A 21,596-nucleotide genomic window follows, 5' to 3' on the forward strand; every position below is an offset into this window, starting at 1 on the left:
ACGTTTTCATAAAGTTTTTTTGTATAATATTCTTACTGAGACTACTACACGTTTGGAGTCTAATTTTTTCTTCGTAATTTTGTATTTGATTTCTTAAGGGATGGACGGAAAGTTATAAAAGCAACAGACCCCACAAACTCAGATCTGCATCTCCATAGTTTCCTAACACCCGGAGGACAACCTAACACAGGAATTGAAATGAAACAAACATTTGGGCAGGTAACAAAGATTTAGTTTACATTCATAAAGATCTGTCATTGTCTGCTGAAAAATCAAAACAGGGCCAATTCTAAGTTATGGGAGAGCACAGTATTCTGAAATATACTTTATCATCTAACCGATCATGTGGTGAGATTTCAATCATGTATCAGCACATTTTCTCATATCACAGTTTTCTTTTCTGGTAATTATGCTTGGACATTTATTGACAGTTAACAGCTGCTCTAGCACTTCACTTCTTTTACTTCATGTGTTGACATTTCACATTTCTTCATATTTTCAGATAGCTTAGAGTACTTGAAGAAAACAGACACTTTGATATTACTTCTTAAATTCTTAAATGTTTCATTCAACATGTGAAAATATCATAAAGTTGTTGATTTCTGCCGCTGTGATCTAACATGTCTCATTTAAAAGTGTACAGTAATTAAACTACACATGTAACATTCACTTTTCAGTTAAATATTTTGACATACTTATTCTACCAAAATATCTAAAGTCAACTATCATGAAAGCATCATGAAATACTTTGAGTCCATGATGTTTTTGTTAAAGCTAGCATACAAAAAAGTCCTCTTTACACCAATAAAATATAAATACTCCTAATTGCTAACAGACTTTTTCTGACAAGTGTTAGCCCAGAATGAATATTTACAGCCTATGCTGAGAATTGAACGCCTGGAAAATAGCATTTACAATGGAAACACTGACACAGTTTTAACCAAAAGCAAAACAAAACAAAACAAAACCCAAAACACAAACTTGAACATTCGTGCTAGCTAATGGGGTGATTGGAATACTCTTGGCCTTGGAATAATGCAAGAAAATATTTAAAGAACATCTGATTCCACTGAAAATAAGATCATTAGATTTCTTGTTAAAACAAATGCCTAAAGGTATGTGATATTTTACACACACACACACACACACACACACACACACACACACATACCATGGTCTACAGCAAGAAATATTTTGATCCTTTTCATAGGACATTTTGTTATTTGGAGAGCAGAAGCTAAGAGAAATAAGAAAAACTTACTCTGAGAACATGCCCTAAAATTTACAACTGAATCATATTTACTATAACTATAACATCATTTGTTTTTCCTTCTTCTGTCATGCTGTATCTACATTAATAACTGATTTTGTATTTTAAAAGGGGGATATTAAGGATTTAAGGACTCAATTTAACAGTTGGGCTATTTGGGAATGTATACCTTATTCAGAAAATAGAAACCTTAAGGACATAGTTTTTTTTTTTTTTTTTTTTTAAGATTTTATTTATTTATTTGACAGAGAGAAATCACAAGTAAGCAGAGAGGCAGGCAGAGAGAGAGAGGGGGAAGCAGGCTCCCTGCTGAGCAGAAAGCCCGATGCGGGGCTCGAACCCAGGACCTGGGATCATGACCCGAGCCGAAGGCAGCGGCTTAACCGACTGAGCCACCCAGGCGCCCCAAGGACATAGTTTTTTAAGGCAAAGAAGATAAGGAATATGAATGATGTCTGTATATAAAGAAATAATAAAGGAAAATCAGTTAAAGGATAATTTTGTATAATTTCTGTTAATGTGCTTTTGTTTATGCATCATGTCAACAGTATGTATACATTGAAAATAAGAACTCATAGGAGAAAGTCACAAAGAAAATTATTCTCGTTAAAAAGTTAGACTCTATAGCCTGTCAATCAGGATATCACAGACGTAAACTTCCTGTTGATCCATGGAGGAAAGGAAGATTATTTTTCCTGCACCCTCCCCGCTACCTTGGCCTGGTTAGCATTTGTAAAGAAAAGTGTCTTATTTTTCTTGGCTTGAGAGGGTACCGTGTCCCACACAGCTGGAGGCAGAAATGAGAGCTGATGACTCCTTTCATATATCTTTTTAATTTCAAAAGCTTCTTCACGCAGAGCCTAAAACCAAATTCTATAGTGCTGACAACTGATTTTTTTTTCATTTCATATTCTAGACCACTAACTATAATTATGTTTCAGCTATTTTGATCATAGTACTCCAGTGGTAAAATAACAAAACTAATCTGTAGAATGTTTCTACAAAGAGAATTACCCATCTATGTTAGCTGCTTCATTCTTCCTCTGTTGCTGTCCTAAGATATTTCTTTGGACATATGGCATATATTTCAATTTAAAATATTATGCATTAGAATGGCAGATTAAGTAGAAGTTCTTTTCTAAATAACAGATTTGTAAATGAATCTACCAATGTTGGAAATCTCAGCATACGTTGATCTGTTCCCCATGACATTCCATGACACCCAGTAAGGTCCTGCAGAGCCAAATTTGGTAAAAGATTCAATAACACACCTAACCTTAAGGCTCTAATCAGGTTAACAGCAGTTTTCGTCAGGACTACATTCGTCTTCCTGAAGTGTGGCTGTCTTTGGAAACAGCTGTTCGGTTCAGAGACAGTAACTTTTAAAGATACTCTTAACATTTCTTCCCTATTACTAAAAATCTTATCTTTCATGCTAGCAAATGCAAAGAGCTTTTCATGATAGCATGAAGAAAGAGAGTGCTATAAAATGAAAACTGAAAAATTAGACTGTTCTTAAGTCACCGACAGGGCTTATTTCACAAGGGTGTACTTCATCACTACAAATGCTTCGAACCCATCTCACAAGATGCATCTGCTTTCCTGCTGTCGTTTCTACTGCATAAATCAAAACACTACTCATTAGTGTAAACTCATTAGGATAAACCAAACCTCAATTGCAAGGATCTCAGCATTTTTGAAAACATAGATATAAAGATATCCAAATTAATGTCACTTAATTAAAAATATGTAGTTTGCTTTGGACAGTTTTTACTAAACCTGATCCTTATTATCTGGACTAGTGAGATTAAGATAATTTAGGGCTGACTAATTCCAGAGTGCAGCAGAGCATAAAGGCCTTCTAAAATAGAGAGGCCCAAACCCATAATACCCACTACCATGTAACTACAACTGGGAAATGCAATTTTAATTTGCAGCAGGATCCTAAGGAAAACACTTTGCTGTAAATAAAAGTGAATCCTTAAAAAAAGAAATTTAGTAATTTTGCAGATGAAGCAGACAAGGCATTGCCATGACACTTTTCTTTTTAAAACCAATCAAATGCAGTTTCTTGATGGAGAAAACACTCTCTGAGTTAATTAGAATCCAAAGCATCTTGAGATAAAATTTCACAAAATTAAAGATCAGTTTGTGAAAATACTGTTACTGAGCTTACAAACACCACTACCACCCATAGGTGGCACCACTGGGACAAATTCAATGGTCTCCCTGAAATTCCCAAAGCATAACTTGGTGGAGTTGCCAAAACAAACATTTTAACAATCTGTTTTGAAAGTAGAAATGCAGGCACTAAGGTTTTCATGATCCTACATATTCAAATGAAGTCTATCTGTGCGATGTTTTCAGGTAAAAGGCAATAGAGCAAAATCTGTAACAGGAATTACCTGCTTTAGGACTCAGAACATCTGAAAAACAAAACTCCATTTGTGTCACATGTCTCACGTGTAGACTTGAAATTAGACCAAAAATTTCACTACTGACATCTCCAGTTGTGAGGCTGACTTCAGCAAAGTACATGGATTCCTTTTGGTCCAGTCTCAATCTAGGTCCAAACTGACACCAGTCTGATTCCAAGTCACCTTCCTCATCCACAACACCTGTGAGTAGGTGAGTGGTGAGAGTCATTCTGTCTTCCTCGAAACTTGCTTTGATGTCACAGAAGAAGTAGCTCTACTTCTTTCCAAGCCTAATCTTTTCGGTCCCCAGTTGATACTGTGATTTATAATACATACATATTTGGTCTTCCTCCTTGTTTCTAGCACAGAGCCCCTAAAGCCCTTGGAATATCCTAAGTGGTAGGGGAGATAAAGGTGCCTTTTGTTACGTTAATGAGGTCAGTTTTGATCCTGCGCCCAAGGATGGGGCCTGGGTGCCAGGAGAACCAACACTGTGATTAGAGGGTTGTAACTAACTTCCTGTCATTGCCCCAACCCACCCAGGGAGGGTAAAGAGGCTGGAAGTTTAATCAATTCCCAGTGGCCAATGGTTTAATCAATCATGCCTATGTAATGAAGCCTCCATAAAACCCTCAAAGTATGGGGTTTGGAGAGCTTCCAGGTGGGTGAACATATGGAAATTTGGGGAAACTGGCCCATTCAGAGACAGCATGGAACCTCCTTGCCCTTTCCCCAGACCTTACCTTCTGCATCTCTTCCATCTGGCTATTATATCCTTTTATATATCCAGAGTTATATCCCTGTATAATAAACCAATGATCTAGTAAATAAAATGTTTCTCTGAATTCTGTGAGCCACTCTAGCAAATTAATCAAACCCAAGGAAGGGGTTGTTGGAATCTCCAAGTTACAGCTGTTTGGTCAGAAGCGCAGGTAACAGCTGAGCTTACAACTGGCATCTCAAGTGGAGGGCAGCCTCGTGAGACTGAGTCCCTAATTTATGGGATCTGATGCTCCCTCTGGGTCAACAGTGTCAGAACTGAGTTGAACTTCAAGATACCCAGCTGGTATATGTATGTATGGATGGATAAAGAGCACTGGTTGGTATGGGAGAAATTCCCAAACATTAAAACTGGTGATCAGAACCCTTACCTGCTCCTTTGAGACCCAACCATTTTTTCTCTCTCACTCCTCTCTCAAATCTCAGTCAGCCTCTCTCTGTCTCTGTGTTTCTCAAATTCTAAAAGGAATGTCCCTTATTTTGCCTATGAAATCATTATCACACATTTTCCCCTTCCCTTCATGATTACAGGCCAAATCATTTAAACTTGCTGTCCCTTCTGTCTCATCTTTCATTGATTCCTTGGCACATTATAATTCACTTTCTATCCCCTACATTTTAGAGTATAGCTCCAGTAAAACTGCCTATCATAGGATTCCCTAAATCAGAAGTCTAGATCAGAATCTCATCTTAACACAACTTCCACAATATCCAGATTTGCCAAATAACCTCGTACATTAAACCATCTTCTCTTGGGCAGCATCAGATTGGTTCTTCTCCTATCATCCTGATTGTTCTGAGCTTTCCAACATAATGCTGGAGGTGTTTCCTCAATTCCCTTGCATGGAGTGACCTCACCTAGTCTAAGTGATGGGTATATCATTCTGCCTGAATGACTCCCAAAGGCATATTAGGCCCTGATCTTTATTATTAATCTTTATGCCTGCAACACTTGTCTACACAGACATAGACTGAGATTCAACTTGTCTAAAACCCGCCATCATCTTTTTCTCCTCATAGTTTAACCTAGCTAAAGTTTTAGAGAGTTCACTTAACAAAATGTAATGAGGTAAGAACATGAAAAAAAAATCTTACTAATATCCCCAAATCCTCACAATACATTGTGTACATGAGACAATTATTACTACAAATTCAAGCATGAGTAACAAGAAGTCACGAACAGTTACACTGTCACGATCTGCAGAAACTCTCCCAGAAAGTATGACAAAGAAGTCCGCAGCCACAGCTTGATCTCAACCACTAACAACACTTTCTAACTCATTCCTCATTAACTCTTCTGCATTAGAAACACTTCAGATGTCTAAAGGAAAGCTAAGGGGCACTCAGCTCTCTTGACATGAAATATGTTGCTTTTAGTGGAAAGATGTTATGGAGCTAGTAAACAAATAAAAGGACCCCATCTCAAATGAAAAAGATAAAGGTATATAGGATCATGCCCATAAAATTATTGAAATACATATGCTTATTTCATGACAGCCTTTTTTCACTTACAGGTATTTTTGCTTCAGGAAGAACACTTTAAGTCCTTGTCAAGTTACAAAAGTTAGAATGCCAGCAAGCCTATATTTTAATGATATTTCACAGTAATAGCTGGTTAAATGGCAAAGTAAAGAGGACAAAACGAAAAATAAAGGGGCACCTGGGTGGCTTAGTGGGTTAAGCCTCTGCCTTCAGCTCGGGTCATGATCTCAGGGTCCTGGGATCAAACCCCACATTGGGCTCTCTGCTCCATGGGGAGCCTGCTTCCCTCTCTCTCTCTGCCTGCCTCTCTGCCTACTTATAATCTCTGTCTGTCAAATAAATAAATAAAATCTTAAAAAAAAATAAAAAAATAAAAAACTCAGTGTGTATTCTCTTACAATGAATAACACCAAATCTCGGAGAAACTACACTTAATGTATAAAAACTGAACTCTACTGGTTTTGAAATTTAGACCTAAAGTGGAGACAAGGGGTGAAGAAAACAGTATTTTAAATAGTTATTAACACCAGCTTACTTTCTGTAACATCTATGAAGACTTGAGACAGAACTAAAATGAAAGAAATGTTACTCATGAATTTAAATACTACAAGTTATAAGGTATTATCTATAGGGGCCTAAATTGAATTCAAAACCTATCATGAAAAAATATTATACCTGAGGGGACACCTGGGTGGCTCAGTTGGTTAAGCAGCTGCCTTCGGCTCAGGTAATGATCCCAGCGTCCTGGGATCAAGTCCCACATTGGGCTCCTTGCTCAGCAGGGAGCCTGCTTCTCCCTCTGCCTCTGCCTGCCATTCTGTCTGCCTGTGCTTGCTCTCTCTCCCTCTCTCTCTCTCTGACAAATAAATAAATAAAATCTTTAAAAAAAAAAATTATACCTGAGGAAATGAAAGATAACCAAAAATGAAAAATAAATAAGTAATTAACCTGTTCTATCTGGAAGGCTCAGCAGATGACCATGACAAAACGGTAACAAGGCTTTATAGCATAAGCAAGTGTCCCCCTAAATCCAACATGTTAAGGTCCTTATTATGGAAAGCATTCAGTGCTATATTTAGAACGTATCTTCTATACTTAGAATCACATTGATATAAATTCTTACTGAGGATTAGGTCAATCTCATGAAACCAGTCCCCAGAAGTTAACTATTTTTAGCTAGGAAAGAGGTAAGAAAAAAAAGGAGGGTGCATTATTACAATTTTATGGTAACGGAAATACTATTGGAAAAAATTGGTTACTAAGAAAATTTTTGCAGTTTCTCTATGTTTTATAATAAGCAAAATCAAATAGATTTTAATCTTTTTCTTGCTAAAAAAAAAAAGGGTAGGACACTGAAAGCTCTATGGCTGCTCATTCATTCACTCTTCATCCAATTTTTACCTGTTAACCCATTAACTGCCAGACTTGATACTAAGTAATAATGAAGAAAGTACCTCTCCTCACACAAACAAACAAATACCATGCAATATGGTGAGTGTCATCACAAAGGTTTTTGTGAAGGTGCTATGGGAGCTTTGGGGAGATGCACCTAACCCAGCAGGTCTCTCTTGTTGAATGTGAAAGAAACTCAATTAGAAGTAGGCCAGATGAGGCTCTCTGCTCCTCCCAGTTCAACAGACAGCTGCATCTTCTGGTGCAGTGCCAGCCACCTCCCTGAGAATGAAGATAAAGGTGAAGGTCGGAATAAACAGATTTGGCCATTTTGGGTGCCAGCCACCATGGCTGGCAAAGTGAATATTGTCACCATCAATGACCCCTTCGTTGACTTGAACTACATGGCCTACATGCAAGCATGGCAAATTCCACAGTACAGTAAAAGCTGAGAATGGGCAACTTGTCCTCAATGGAAAGCCCACCTCCATCTTCTAGGAGCGAGATCTCGCCAACATCAAATGGAGTGATGCTGGTGCTGAGTATGTTGTGATGTCCACTGGGGTCTCTACCACCATAGAGATGGCTGGGGCTCATATGAAGGGTGGAGCCAAGAAGGTCATCATCTTTTGTCCCTTTGGCTGATGCCTCCATGTTTGTGATGGGCATGAACCATGATAAGTATGACAACTCTCTTAAAATTGTCAGCAATGACTCCTGCACCACCATTTCCTTGGTCCTCTCACCAAGGTCATCCATCAAAACTTTGGCATCATGGACCACAGTCCATGCCAATTACTGTCACCAAGAAGACCATGGATGTCCTCTCTGGAAAGTTGTGGCATGATGGCCAAGAGGCTGCCCAGAACATCATCTCTGCTTCTACTGGTGCTGCCAAGGCTGAGCTGAATGGGAAGCTCACTGGCATGGCCTTCCATGTCCCCACCCACAGCGTGTCAGTAATGGATCTGATCTGCTGCCTAGAGAAAGCTGCCAAATACGATGACATCAAGGAGGTGTTGAAGCTGGCATTGGAGGGCCCCCTCAAAGGCATCTTGGGATACACCAAGGACTAGGTTGTCTCCTGTAACTTTTAGCATTGTTCTCAATGACAACTTGGTCAAGCCCATTTCCTGGTATGACAATGAATTTGGTTACAGCAACAGGATGCTGGACCTATGGTCCACATGGCCTTCAAGGAGTAAGAGTCCCTGAACTACCAGCCTCAGCAAGAGCAAGAGGAAGAGAGGTACCTCAGCTGCCAGGGATTCCTTGCCACCCACTTCCACACTCATCCACAAAACGCTGAGAATCTCCCAACCTCCACAGTTTTCATTCCAGATCCCTGAAAAGAGGAAGGGGGCCTAGGGAGCCCTACCTTGTCATGTATCATCAGTAATGTATATTGTACCCAGTCAAAAAAAAAAAAAAAAAAAAGTAGGTTGAATGAAATGCCAATAAATTGGGTTCCACATAAAAGTAAGGTATATTCAGGAATGACTGGAAGTAGGATTATTGAAGTCCCTTTCTCTGAGTCTCTTTCGACTTCCCTCTCTACACTGGCTTCATTCTCTCATAATCATTTTGGCCACAACTCAGAACCATGGCTGAGAACATTCTGGGCTCACACCCTCCCATCCTCTGCACTGGAGTGGTAAGCTTGAGCTGTATTTACAACTGATCAAGAATAACACTCTCAGGAAAGCTACCTTAGAGATTCAAAGCCAAATACATCTGATTTCTGGGAAGATGGTGGAATGTGAACAGCAAAGTTCACATGGTTAGTCCTGGTTCAGGAGGAATTGTACATCCTGGACACGCTTACTTTTAGAAAGCTGGGTGTTTCCCAAAGAAACTTTTACTGAGTATGGCTACTTAGCTGAAAAGTAATTTGTATGGTAACAGGGCAAAGTGATCCTAAAACGCTCTCTGTAAGGGTCTTTTTGGAATTTTGGATATATGCCTAAAACAGGAAGTCTCAAGATATAATCACTAACTCCTGATTGAGAAAATAAAATATAAATAACATATTTTATATTGTTTGATGTGATAAAAGCCACAGGGTAGTTTCAATGCTGTTGAAGACAAGACATTCTTTACCTGTATTTTAATCCTCTGTATTATACAAGGACCAGAGAAAGTCATTAGAGAAAAATAAAATAACCCCAAACTCAAAAATCCCATCATTATTAACCTCTGCTTGAGAAAGTTAAATGTGTAATTATAGGCTCACTGGGAAAACATAACCAACGTGGTTATAAAAAACTGTATGGTTATTTTGTGGGTGCGAGCAATGAAGTTTTAAGGATTATCTCACAGGGGGGTTAGAAACGGCAAACCTGTGATGTATTTTAGGTTGCATAAAGCAGGCTTGTCTCTTGTTTACTACCCAGCAATTGCAATGGGCCTAATTTACACAACAATTACTTAGAAGTAACTCCTTTGAAATGCATTGTGTGATTAATTGACTTGGCTTCAGGAATGCAATGTTGTTTCTACATTGTTGTTCACTTCAACCTAATGCCCCCTAGAGCACAGATTCAATTAAGAAACAAGGCAGGGAAGCAGATATTAAATGTAGTATTTCTATATTACACAGCACTTTTGTATAGGATTGAACACCACCCTCTACTGTCTGCAGGCACTTGATTTATTCAGTGCACCCTTGTGACACTGGACGTATGGCTCATGGAAATGAACAGGATTTAAAGTAAATACCTTAGAGAAGAACTGAAACCAGATAAATTTAACTTAATAAGAGATACTTTTAAAAATGAAAGCCTAAAGGAAAACAAAAGCAAAAATAAATAATTGGGACTTCATCAAAATTAACAGCTTCTGCATAGTGAAGGAAATAATCAACAAAACTAAAAGGCAACCTATAGAATGGGAGAAGATATTTGCAAATGACATATCTGGAAAGGGGTTAGTATCTATAATCTATAAAGAATTTACAAAACTCAACACTCAAAAAAACAAATAATCTAGTTAAGAAATGAGCAGGGCACATGAATAGACATTTTTCCAAAGAAGACATCCAGGTGGCTAACAGACACATGAAAAGGTGCTCCTATCATTCATCACAGGGAAATACAAATCAAAAATACAATATCACCTCACACCTGTCAGAAAGGCTAAAATTAATAACACGGATAACAATAGGTGTTGGTGAGGATGCGGAGAAAGGGGAATCTTCTTACAGTGGGAATGTAAATTGGTACAGGTACTGTGGAAAACAGTGTGGAGGTTCCTCAAAAAGTTAAAAATAGAACACCCCTACAACCCAGCGAATGCACTACTAAGTATTTATACAAAGGATACAAAAATACTGATGGGAAGGGGTACCCCAATGTTGACAGCAGGATTATCAACAATAGCCAAATTATGGAAAGAGCCCAGATGTCTATCAACTGATGAATGGATAAAGCAGATGTGGCATATAACGTAATGGAATATTACTCATCCATCAAAAAGAATGAAATCTTGCCATTTACAATGACATGGATAGAGCTCGAGTGGATTATGCTAAATGAAATAAGTAAGTTGGAGAAAGACAAATACCATATGATTTCACTCATATGTGGAATTTAAGAAACAAAACAGATGAACATAAGGGAAGGGGGGAAAAAAGAGAGGGAGGCAAACCAAAAAGACTCCTAACTATAGAGCACAAACTGAGGGTTGCTGGAGGGGAGGTGGGTGGGGAATGGGCTAAATGGGTGATGGGGATTAAGGAGGGCACTTGTGATGAGCATGGCTGTTATATATAGGTGATGAATCACTAACTGGTATTTAAATAAAACTGGAATTCCACTAACTGGAATTTAAATAAAAACTTGAAAAATAAAATAAAAATAAAAGCCTAACTATAGTTAAAACTTAATTTTCTCATAGAAATAAAAAAAGATAATGATCTGGCCTGTCTATAGTGACAGCAGAATTTTCTTCTGCCATTAAAAGTCTCTAAACAAATTGGCATCAGGAAACAATTCTTAAATTTCAACAGGGACCTGCATTTCCCATTCTGCTAAGAAGAAATCATCCACTTTGTTAGGAGAGGCAAAATCTGGAATCAGCAGAGTCACAAACCAAATGCCATGTCACACAACCTTTGCATTTTGAGAAGTTAGGGTCCTGCCTGCTAAGATTACCTCCTCTAAGATAAAAACCATGTGACAGTCACAGGGTCTCTTTATAATTCTGTGATCAGACAGTACTCAAGCCTTGCCTGGCAAATGATGTCCAAATCATTGCCCCAGGCCCTGCTCCATCTGTACCCATCCAACTTCCACTTCCTTTCTTGCCTCTCCAAGTAACTTTCTACTCTACCTGCTTAAACTCCAACACTCTCTGGTCTGTAACTTCCTCAAGAAGAAAAAGCTTAAGGCCAACTCTCAATTCTAGACATACCTTGAGGAAAGAGGCTTCCTAGTAGAACAGATCTTTAAAACTGTTACCAGGGGAGAGCCCCAGAGGGTGAGAAAACCTGAAACTAGGAAGCCCACAGTCTCAACTCTATTCTACCTCTATCCCTAACATCTGACCTTGGAAACGATACTCAATGTCTCAGAGCCAGTTCCCTCTGGTACCAAAACACTATTTCTGCTGCTGACACATGGCAAGAACAGTGGTTCCATCACATCCTGCAGGCTCACACTGCCTGGCTCAAATCTCACCTTGGTCACTTCCTGACAAGTGATGTCTGGTTTCTCAATTCTAGAATAGTGATACACCACACAGCACTGTTATGAAAATTAAATTATGTAGCATTATCAGTAAGTGTCTAAAATAATGCCTGACACATATTAAGTGCTTGATATATGTTAGTTGTTCTCATTGTTACTCTAGAAATTTCCACCCAAAGACAAGTGCACAGGAGCCACCTGACTATGCTGCCTGTTTCACAGTAGACAAAATTCCACACAGTAGTGATTTCTTCTACGTATTTCAAGTTCTTTTACTTCCAGTTATTTTTTAATTTTTAAAAAAGATTTTATTTATTTGAGAGAGAGAGAGAGTGAGCACAAGCAAGGGGAGGGGCAGAGAGACAGAGGAAGAGAAGCAGACTCCTGCTCAGCATGGAGCCCAACATGGGGCTCAATCTCACAACCCTGAGATCACAACCTGAGCCAAAACCAAGAGTCGACATTTAACCAACTGAGCCACCCAGGCGTTCCTCTTCTCTCCAGTTTCGGGAATATTCCTTCACAATCTGCAATGTGCTCTAAGAACATGAATTGCCATGACAGCCCAGAGTGATCTATAAATTCCTATTTGTAAAACATCAGAATAATAACAATAATGGAAACAAAAAGAGTGTAATGATAGCATCATTGTTTTGTCTCTAGTCTCTTTAGTAAAATTTATTTCCCAGGCTTTGATAAACAGATCAGTTTTATCTTGGCCAAAAGTAATAAGAAAATATTGTGGAACAAAAGTGAAAATAGTTGAATTCTTGCAGTACCTAGCAGGAAGTAGAGGCTTTCAGCAGTATCTGGATAATAAAATTTGTTATTTAAAGAAACATTGCACTTGTCATTCAGCTGTTTGCATTTGTTCAGGAAGGCAAGGTTGCACATCGGTACTGCTGAAATTTTATGGAAGTAATGCATTAATTGGTCTTTGCCTGTGACTGAAGTTGGGAGGCGATACAAGGAAAAACAATGGAAAACATAATCCCATAATAATGTTTAAGAAGGTATCAAATATGAAAAATCTGTAAATGGTTGAAAATTTTCACATAAGGACTGCAAGAGGAAAATAAAGCAAGAAACACTAGACCCCCTCTCCATAGCTTCTCTCTCACCTTCAGCTCAGAAAACACCCCCTCCACACACACATATTAAGGCAACAGCTATTTTGATCATGAACATAGGAATAAACATTTTCTATTCCTTCCCCAGTTCCATATGTACCCACAAAACATTGCTCTTTAGGATCTTCCCACTTGTGAAACAAAACATCAGTCTCAGAGTTTATGAAACCATTAAACTATGGATAGCTTAAAGCATACTGGAAATGTAAATGTTCTCATCAAATAAGATTACACATAAACAAAAATATGGATGGCATAATTGCACCAAACAAAACAAGGAGCAGGCGGCCAAATGCAGAGACCTGGACCTTGAATCCTGACCAAGCATCCATAGTTTGGAGACCAGGGCTTAGTATCATCAATATGAAGGGTCTGACTGACACCTCAGCTAGGAAAGCCGGTGGGGGGGGGGGAGCAACTTTGGAAATGGAAAATAGTTTCAGCCTGATTTTCATAAGAAAGGTAGAAAACTCACTGTGTTTAATCGTTTTTACTTAGTAAAGAATTTATCTTTCATATTCTTATAAAGTGGCTTTCTTCTGTGTTATCAATAAAAACTAACAGTGACCTTCCTCCTGGAAGGTTAAACTTCTAGCTTCTGTTTGAAACGCTAGAGTGCCTTCTCTCAGAAGAAATGCTACATATACGTGCCGCAAGCAATGAGAGAATACACCATCCCTCCGACCCTTCATTAGTCAGAGGATCTTGGCAACAGCAATGCTACTTGTATACGGTCTCTGCATGAAAAACTGTTTTCAAAGGTAACCTTGCCAAGGGTTATGTTCTGTCTTGGCAAAAGGAAGCAAACTTTACTTTTCTACCAATCGGTTCACTCTGCATGAGAAACAGGTGTTAAGGTATGAAACGGGGCTCAGAGCAGTAGCAAAATAAAACTCACCCAAAATAAGTTTCATCTGGAAAAAAACACAACTCAGATAATAAGCCTGCAGGGCCGACATGTTTTTGCAAAATGCAAATCATGAAAACTGGTTAAGGGATTAAATGCTCTTTTGCAAAAATGACCATGGAGATTATAATCATTAATTAAAATCATGTAAATAATTTTCTGAAAGAACTCTCCCTTTTTATCTCATAGGTTTCAAACAGCCTAATGGTAAAAAGGTTTAGTCTCAGAAGACATTCTCTAATTAAAACCAGAAATCTGGTATAATTAATAAGTGTCAGTCTGCAATCTCAACCACTTAGTAAAGGCAGAGAAATCAAATGCTGGTGTTTTATAAAAACTCCAATAAAATCACCAAGAAAATGAAATTTTATAGCCTCTACTTCCTATCTATACAATAGGTGTCCCAGATGTGACTGGGAACTTGTTAAGTGGATAAATATTTTAACACTTACAATTCCTATATCCCGGTTTTATTCGTTTTTCTTTGCTCTTTGGCCCCAGCAAGAGGCCACGGCTAAGTCAGTCAGTCTTCTCTAAGGCTCCCCCGGACTCCCCCTGGACTCTGTTCCAGCATATGCTGGTGCTCCAGGCACAGTGGAGCACTCCCAGGACCAGGCCTGAGCTCTCACAGCAGATGCTCCCTCCTGCCTGGGGCAGGGTGGTTTGCAGAGGGGATTTCCCAGGCCTCTTTGCTCCTCTGCTACCAGCAGAGGTCAGTCAGAGGGGAAAAGCCTTTGGTGTGCTGAAGCTGACAAGGCGAGAATCCCAGAGAGTGGAGCCGAAGCTGCTGGATTAGGGGAACTGGGAAGCCCACCTGACCTCTGGGCCTCTGTTTACATGAGCCAGTGAAGTCCCTGACAGTTTGAACAATGTGAGTGGCTGTAGCTGCTTATAACATAAAGAATTCAAACCACTATAAATGTAAACAAAACATTTGATTTAAATATGTAGGAAATTACATGATAGTGATGTTGGAGGTAAGATGTGCTGCGCAGATCCTCCTTCTGGCAAGGGGCTTGCTGCCAAGTTTGGGGTATGGGCAGCGCCAGCCTCAGCTGCTGACCTCTGCCACAGGGTTGACCATCCTGCGGTGCTGCCCGCCATTGTGGCTGAGCAAGGAGGGGACAGAAAGAACCACCCATTCAGCCCTGAACAGGCAATGCTGGTGACAGAACTCTCTGCAGGGCTGGCCAAGACCGTGCTGTGCCTGCATCACAGTGTGAACTTCGCCTCTGCCCAATCCTTCTTCCTGTCTACTTCCTTTCACACGAGCTGATCCCTAATAAACACCTTAGACCCTGACCTCCATCTCAGTGTGTGCTGTCAAAGAACCCCAGAGTGACAGGTACAGTGTCTGTCCAAGTGCACATTATAACATATTATAACAAAATAAGAACACAGGAGAAAAGCAAATAGAGATGCAAAACCATATAAGGAAAATCCTCATCAAAGGTCTATAAACAAAATGCATAACACAGATTTTCTTCTGTCCCGGCCCAGCCTTCCCATTTTCCAAACTTCCTTTAGTAATACAGTCTCCTTCAGCCACATACAGAAGAAATCTGGGTAAGGGAGGAAGGCATTTTTTTCTAAACTGAATTAATACAATTACGTTGGCTAGAAATTGACAAGGCCTATGAGCAATGTAGTATTTCCCATGAGTCACCAGTTTTGTTTTTAGTCACTTTGAATGTTGCAACAATAACCTTTTTCTCATTATTACCATTTTTTTAATTAAAGGGGATTTGATATATAATCTGGGTAAGATTTAAGTAGTGATGGGAAATAGATATTTTCAATCAAAATTTGCTATGAAGCAAATTTCTTTTAAGTGAATGCTATTTTTAAATTAACTGCCATTGTAAAGTTGGAGATCGAATGAATAATAAAAAGGTCACACCTGGGAATGAAGGTTTTCTTTAGAACTAATATAGTTAAAGACATAAATAACTTCAATAAAACAACAATTTAGGGATTCTATTCTCATTGCCTCATCAAAACATTTTTTGCTCTAGACACCAAAGACATTCACATCACAACTCCACGGACACTCCTTACTCCTAGCCTGTAGACTTACTTCTCTGAAGCATTATCATTCCCTTGACAATCTTCTTTGACTTCTACCAAACAACAACTCTTGGTTTCACTCTCTCTTCTCCCTGCCCTCCATCCTTTCCAGGCTCTTTCTCTTCCATGCAATCATGAAAAGACATCCCTTCAAGCTTGGTCTGAGGCCCTTTGCCCTTCTCAATCTATAAGCGATTTCTGGTGTCCACACCACACCAGGATTCTAAAGCAGCATCTATCCACAGGTGACTACCACAGACATACACATAATCCACTCATATGCAGACCACTCACAGAATGCTTCAGATAAATGCCTACAGGCAACTCCAATTCCACACGCTGAAGACTGAACTTTTGACAGACCCTCTCCCGGATTGCCTAGCTCAGAGAATGGTACTACTCTTCATCCTGAATGAAAAACCCAAACCAAATAGCCTTAATGACATCTCCTTCTAGTTCACTGTCTCTACATCCAAATTCATCATCAAGTCCTGTTGGTTCAGCCTCCAAAATTTTCCCACAATGATAAAGTCTTCTTATGATTTATTTTTCCAATGACTGAAAAGGTAAAAGCAACTTCTGGCTCTTGGGCCAGTTTTAGCTCACAGGTGGTGAGCTAGATTTGACCTGTGCACTGTAGTCTGTTGTCCTGGGTCTTACAAGACACACTAGGGGCTTCTCAAAACTGCATACCTTACTCGGTTGGTATTACATGAGGGTTTCTTTCTTTCTTTCTTTTTTTTTTTTTTAACGATTTTATTTATTTATTTGATAGACAGAGATCACAAGTAGGCAGAGAGGCAGGCAGAGAGAGAGAGGAGGAAGCAGGCTCCCAGCTGAGCAGAGAGCCTGATGTGGGGCTCGATACCAGGACCTTGGGATCATGACCTGAGCCGAAGGCAGAGGCTTTAACCCACTGAGCCACCCAGACGCCCCTACATGAGGGTTACTTAAGGGGTTTTCAAATGTCTGGTTCTATTTTGTAGGTTGCTACACATTAACACCACACACACACACTTTTCTTTGTATAGTAAAGAAATCAATGAATAAAATTGTGCCACCAAGTTTTGCTTTTTGCTCCTATTGCAAGGAGGGCTCTGCTTAAAACAATCTCTTCTCTTGCCATCTAGATTTAACTGAAGACTACCATAATGTGATATTAGCAAAGCAAGCAATGAAAACCAAACAAAACCTTACCATGTAAAACTACTTAACTGTGAGTCAAGATTTTTCTCTGAAATGTGCAACCTGAACAAATAGAACAAATAGAAAGTTGAGGCTAATGCTGTATTGTAACTGCTACCCAAAGCACAGAATTTAAAACTAACAGCAATACCAGGAGTAATTAACATTTTTTGAGTCCTTACTATAGACCAACCCCTTCACTACTTATTTAAATTTTTTGGTTCATTTAAATGCCCTTGCTTTTTTAATAACTTCTTGAGTAAACATATACATCTGAACTTATATGACAAAATTAATAGTAGAAAAACCCCTACATTTCTCTGTTTTCGATGTTGGCATTTTGCATACAATTTCATTTAGAAAGGAAGTCTGTCTGCCTTTATTTTTCCTTTACTATGCCACCCACTCTGACACTTTATTGCATGTTCTCATTACTTGCTGCTCTGCTGTTTGCTTTATACAAACTTTGCTTCTTCTAGAATCAGGTTGTTCCTGAGGATGGGCACCAGGCTCTATGCTTTTTCTCCCACTCTTTATGCTACATCTCCACTACTTACTCACAAAACGTGTACCCCACGTACTTGCCTAAAGCAGAGCTTAGCACACAGCAGGCCCCCAAGAGATGGACTACCGCTTATAGATGCAAATTTTTAATTAATTTGTGAATTCCTTAAATGTACACTTTGCCTAAATGCACTTCAGTTAAACTGAGGTACATATAAGAATTCTTGTAAATTTTTAATAAACTCTAATCCTTACATTATGTTATAGATCAGAATAATATGTGGGTAGCAAAATAAATTATTTAGTTTTAGTAACAGCAGAAAACAACTACAACAACTTGTTTTCTTTAGTTAATTTATGCATCAAACTCTTCTGTCCAGAAAACACAATCTCCCTGCTATGTTTATATTATGGCAGTAGCTTTGGCACCCTCTGGCAATCTGCTAGGCTGAGAAAAATTGTGATTTCAGACAAAATTAGTTCCATATATTCCTTTACATACTAAAACTTAATTGAATGTCCCAACAAAATGAATCAGCGTCTTTTTTTGCCATGAAAGATCAGAGAACATCTCTACAAAGCCCCACCTTGTACACTTGGACCAGTCCATATTTGGACTTTTCCTAATGACTCTCACATGACAGAGAAAGTTATTCACAATGACAATAGCTACATGAGACCAACAGTTGGCTTTGAAAATCCAAAGCTGGAGCTGAGTGAGTCTGTATTTACATAAATATGAAATTTACAGAATTTGGAGTTGTTTTCTTTTCATTGCCAAGAAACATTTAAAGGTCTCATTAAAGGCTTTCTCCTAAATGAGTACACAAACAGGTCTTTTCAATTCATACCTGAGGGATGAATGATTCCCAAAGGGAAGAAAATGAAAACAAGCAGTAAGTACTGGATTTGTACATACTGTTAAGATGTGTTACATATTATAGAAAATTTGATTATTTTTCTTTTGTTTTAAAGGAAAAAAAAGATGAATTGAGGAACTAGAGTAGGCTCTCTTCAATTCTCAAAATAAATAAGTATATAATAAATCTGTGAGATAATTATGTGGAGAGAATCAGCAATGGAGAGGGGAATAAAACGTTTCTAAACCATTTACTTAGACAAATGATAAAATATTTAATAATTTTTAATCTGACACACACAGACCTCTTCACACACTCCCTCCTCCCCAGTACCATGTGTCATGTATACTGGAAAGTATACATGACATTCTCCCTAGAAGGGAGAGTCACTTAAAATTCAGTATTTATTATTTGTTAAAAGTGACAAATATTTCCCCCATTGAAAAAGATCCCTTTTTCTGTATTTTATATCCCATAATCAATTTTTATGATAATAATCTCACTAAAAAGCTTAATCTACTTTAAAAAATAAAAGACTGAAGCTCAGCCCAGACCGTTCTCTTCCTTCCCCTGGAACTACTGCCCCCTTGAGTTTTAAAGGAAAACTTGGTCCTGCACCACGCCCCACGGCGTTTTGCCAGTAATTTACCAGGGAAAAGCAAAACTTTATGAGGACACAAAGTTGAATCTATTGATGTGGAGCATTAAAATGATTACTAAAGAAGATTTCTTTTGAATTTCTAATAAGGAACTCATCTTGAAATGTACCCAAAAGCTGAAAAGGCAATTTACACTGCCAGATATTCCCTAGGGTCACCAATGAAAAAATATTATATCACACTGTGTTTAGCATCTTAGCGTCTTGGAATAATTTCCCTTACTCCCATTCAAGTTCACAATCCCACACTGACAGTTTTTAATATCTTCTGATTTGGTAATTTTAGTGCATTTATATTTGCAATGATTATACGCAGACCTGAGAGTTAAGTGGGTGGATCTGTCTAAGGGTAAGGACAATAGAATAAGATTTAAAATCTTTAACTCAGTAGGGTGTCTATGTTTTATTCTAATGCCTAACTTTATTTCAAGATGTAATGTAAATGTATGATAATGTGGAAAGAAACGAGCACGATTTTTAAAAAATCAAAGCCATCGGGTACTTAGAAAACCACAGATTCAGGACGCTAGAGACAGACTACATCTGCATGTACTATAATCCTTAATTTTAGCTGTCCATATTCCCCTCTGTAGTTCCTCAATCACTCAGTGTGCCAAACGGCAGCATAAAGTCAGTGGTTTAAACAACAAAATGTACGTAGTATGCTGCCTGGGAGCCGCGCGGTCCAGAGTCTTGGGCTCATACACTTACAACGATTACTAGAGTGCAGGTATAAAACACAATCTGTGGCACTTAGCAGTATGTGCTTTTTCAGTCATTATTTTGTGCAAATTAAGCTCCCTGCGACCAGTTAGTTCATCAAGAAGCAAGAGCAAAACACGCGGGAAAAGCCATTCTGCACAAACAAGTTACGAAATCATCTGATAAAATGGTCAAAATTAATTACGTATCTCTGTGTATCTTATATCCAGAAACTTGTCCAAATCCCGGCAAACTCAGTGGTTCTGAGAGAAGCAACTATTATATGCTCATGCTTCCACAATACAAATGCCAGCAGGACAAACATATAACACTGTGTAAACAGTATGTGTGATTTGGAGAAAAATCCAGGAAACCTCTCCCTGCTCACTCATTCTCCTTCTCTCCTTGATCTTTAAAGAATACCAAAACTATTTCTAAACTCTGTTTTGCACATTCCTGTGAACAATAAATATTTAGAATTTTCTCATTCACATATAAAATGGGTCTTAAGGTGAAATAACACAAACAAAAACCATAAATGTGCTCCTGTAACTGGAAATACATTACTTTCAAAATCTGGATGGGTGTTCATATTCTGCTCTGAAGAGGTGAAGAGTTACTGTTCTAAACCATTTCTGTGGACTAATTATTATATGATTTGCTATGGTTAGGAACCTATGGAAAGTGAAACAAAAATGAAAATGACTTTAAAAGCTTACTTTTGGGGGTGCCTGGGTGGCTCAGTGGGTTAAAGCCTCTGCCTTAAGCTCAGGTCATTATCCCAGGGTCCTGGGATCGGGCCCCGCATCGGGCTCTCTGCTCGGCAAGTAGCCTCCTTCCTCCTCTCTCTGCCTCTCTGCCTATTTGTGATCTCTCTCTCTCTCTCTGTCAAATAAATAAATAAAATCTTAAAAAAAAAAAAAAAGAAGCTTATTTTTGGAAAGGCTCCCATCAAAATCAATAGAAACAAGGGTACAAGTAAGTAAATCAGTGAGAGGCCTCTTTCGAAAAGTCAACCGAAAGTTCATCTCAGCCTGCGTATTGCTTATGAGTTTTATCGGAGCACTTCAAAATTGATTGGGAAGCAATGCTACCAGTCAACACAGGGAGGAAAAAAACTTGTTTCTCTGGCCAAATCTGTTAAGTGATTATATTTAGCCTTTCTATTTTATATATAAGTGAGTCCTTATAGAAAGCAAATGTGTTATTTATGACATTCATTTAAAAATCATAGTATGTTGTATCTTTACACTTGGGGGACAGGAGGATATGTATTTTTTTCTTCCTATTAATAGTGTTTTACATGTACTCAGAATCCTGCTTTATATCTCTAAGTTACTTGTATAAATACCATCAGATGGCAAAGTTGTTTACCTATAGTATGAAAATGAAGAAAGAATGGGGAACAGAAATCAGTGACAACATCAGATGCTTTCTCACTTAATACACGGTATGTGTTTAACCTTTACCATACTGTTATAAAGAGGAGGAGATAGTATTTATGCCCATTATGTGTGAAAACTCAAGCTATATAAAATTTAAATATGTTATTTTCGT

At 38.5% G+C, this 21,596-nt stretch overlaps 1 protein-coding gene and 1 pseudogene across 1 annotated transcript in view; one reads left to right on the forward strand and one right to left on the reverse strand.

Annotated features, from left to right (window-relative positions):
* LOC111148235 overlaps window positions 1–8,556 on the forward strand; it is a 36,345-nt pseudogene extending 27,789 nt beyond the window's left edge.
* The window catches only part of LOC111148386 (F-box and leucine rich repeat protein 17), a 524,279-nt gene that overhangs the window by 207,882 nt on the left and 294,801 nt on the right, over window positions 1–21,596 (reverse strand). The gene's annotated exons all lie outside the window — the stretch shown is intronic.

This window comes from Enhydra lutris, unplaced genomic scaffold (assembly GCF_002288905.1).
Source record: "Enhydra lutris kenyoni isolate GAN:26980312 unplaced genomic scaffold, ASM228890v2 scaffoldscaffold19, whole genome shotgun sequence".
NCBI lineage: Eukaryota > Metazoa > Chordata > Mammalia > Carnivora > Mustelidae > Enhydra > Enhydra lutris.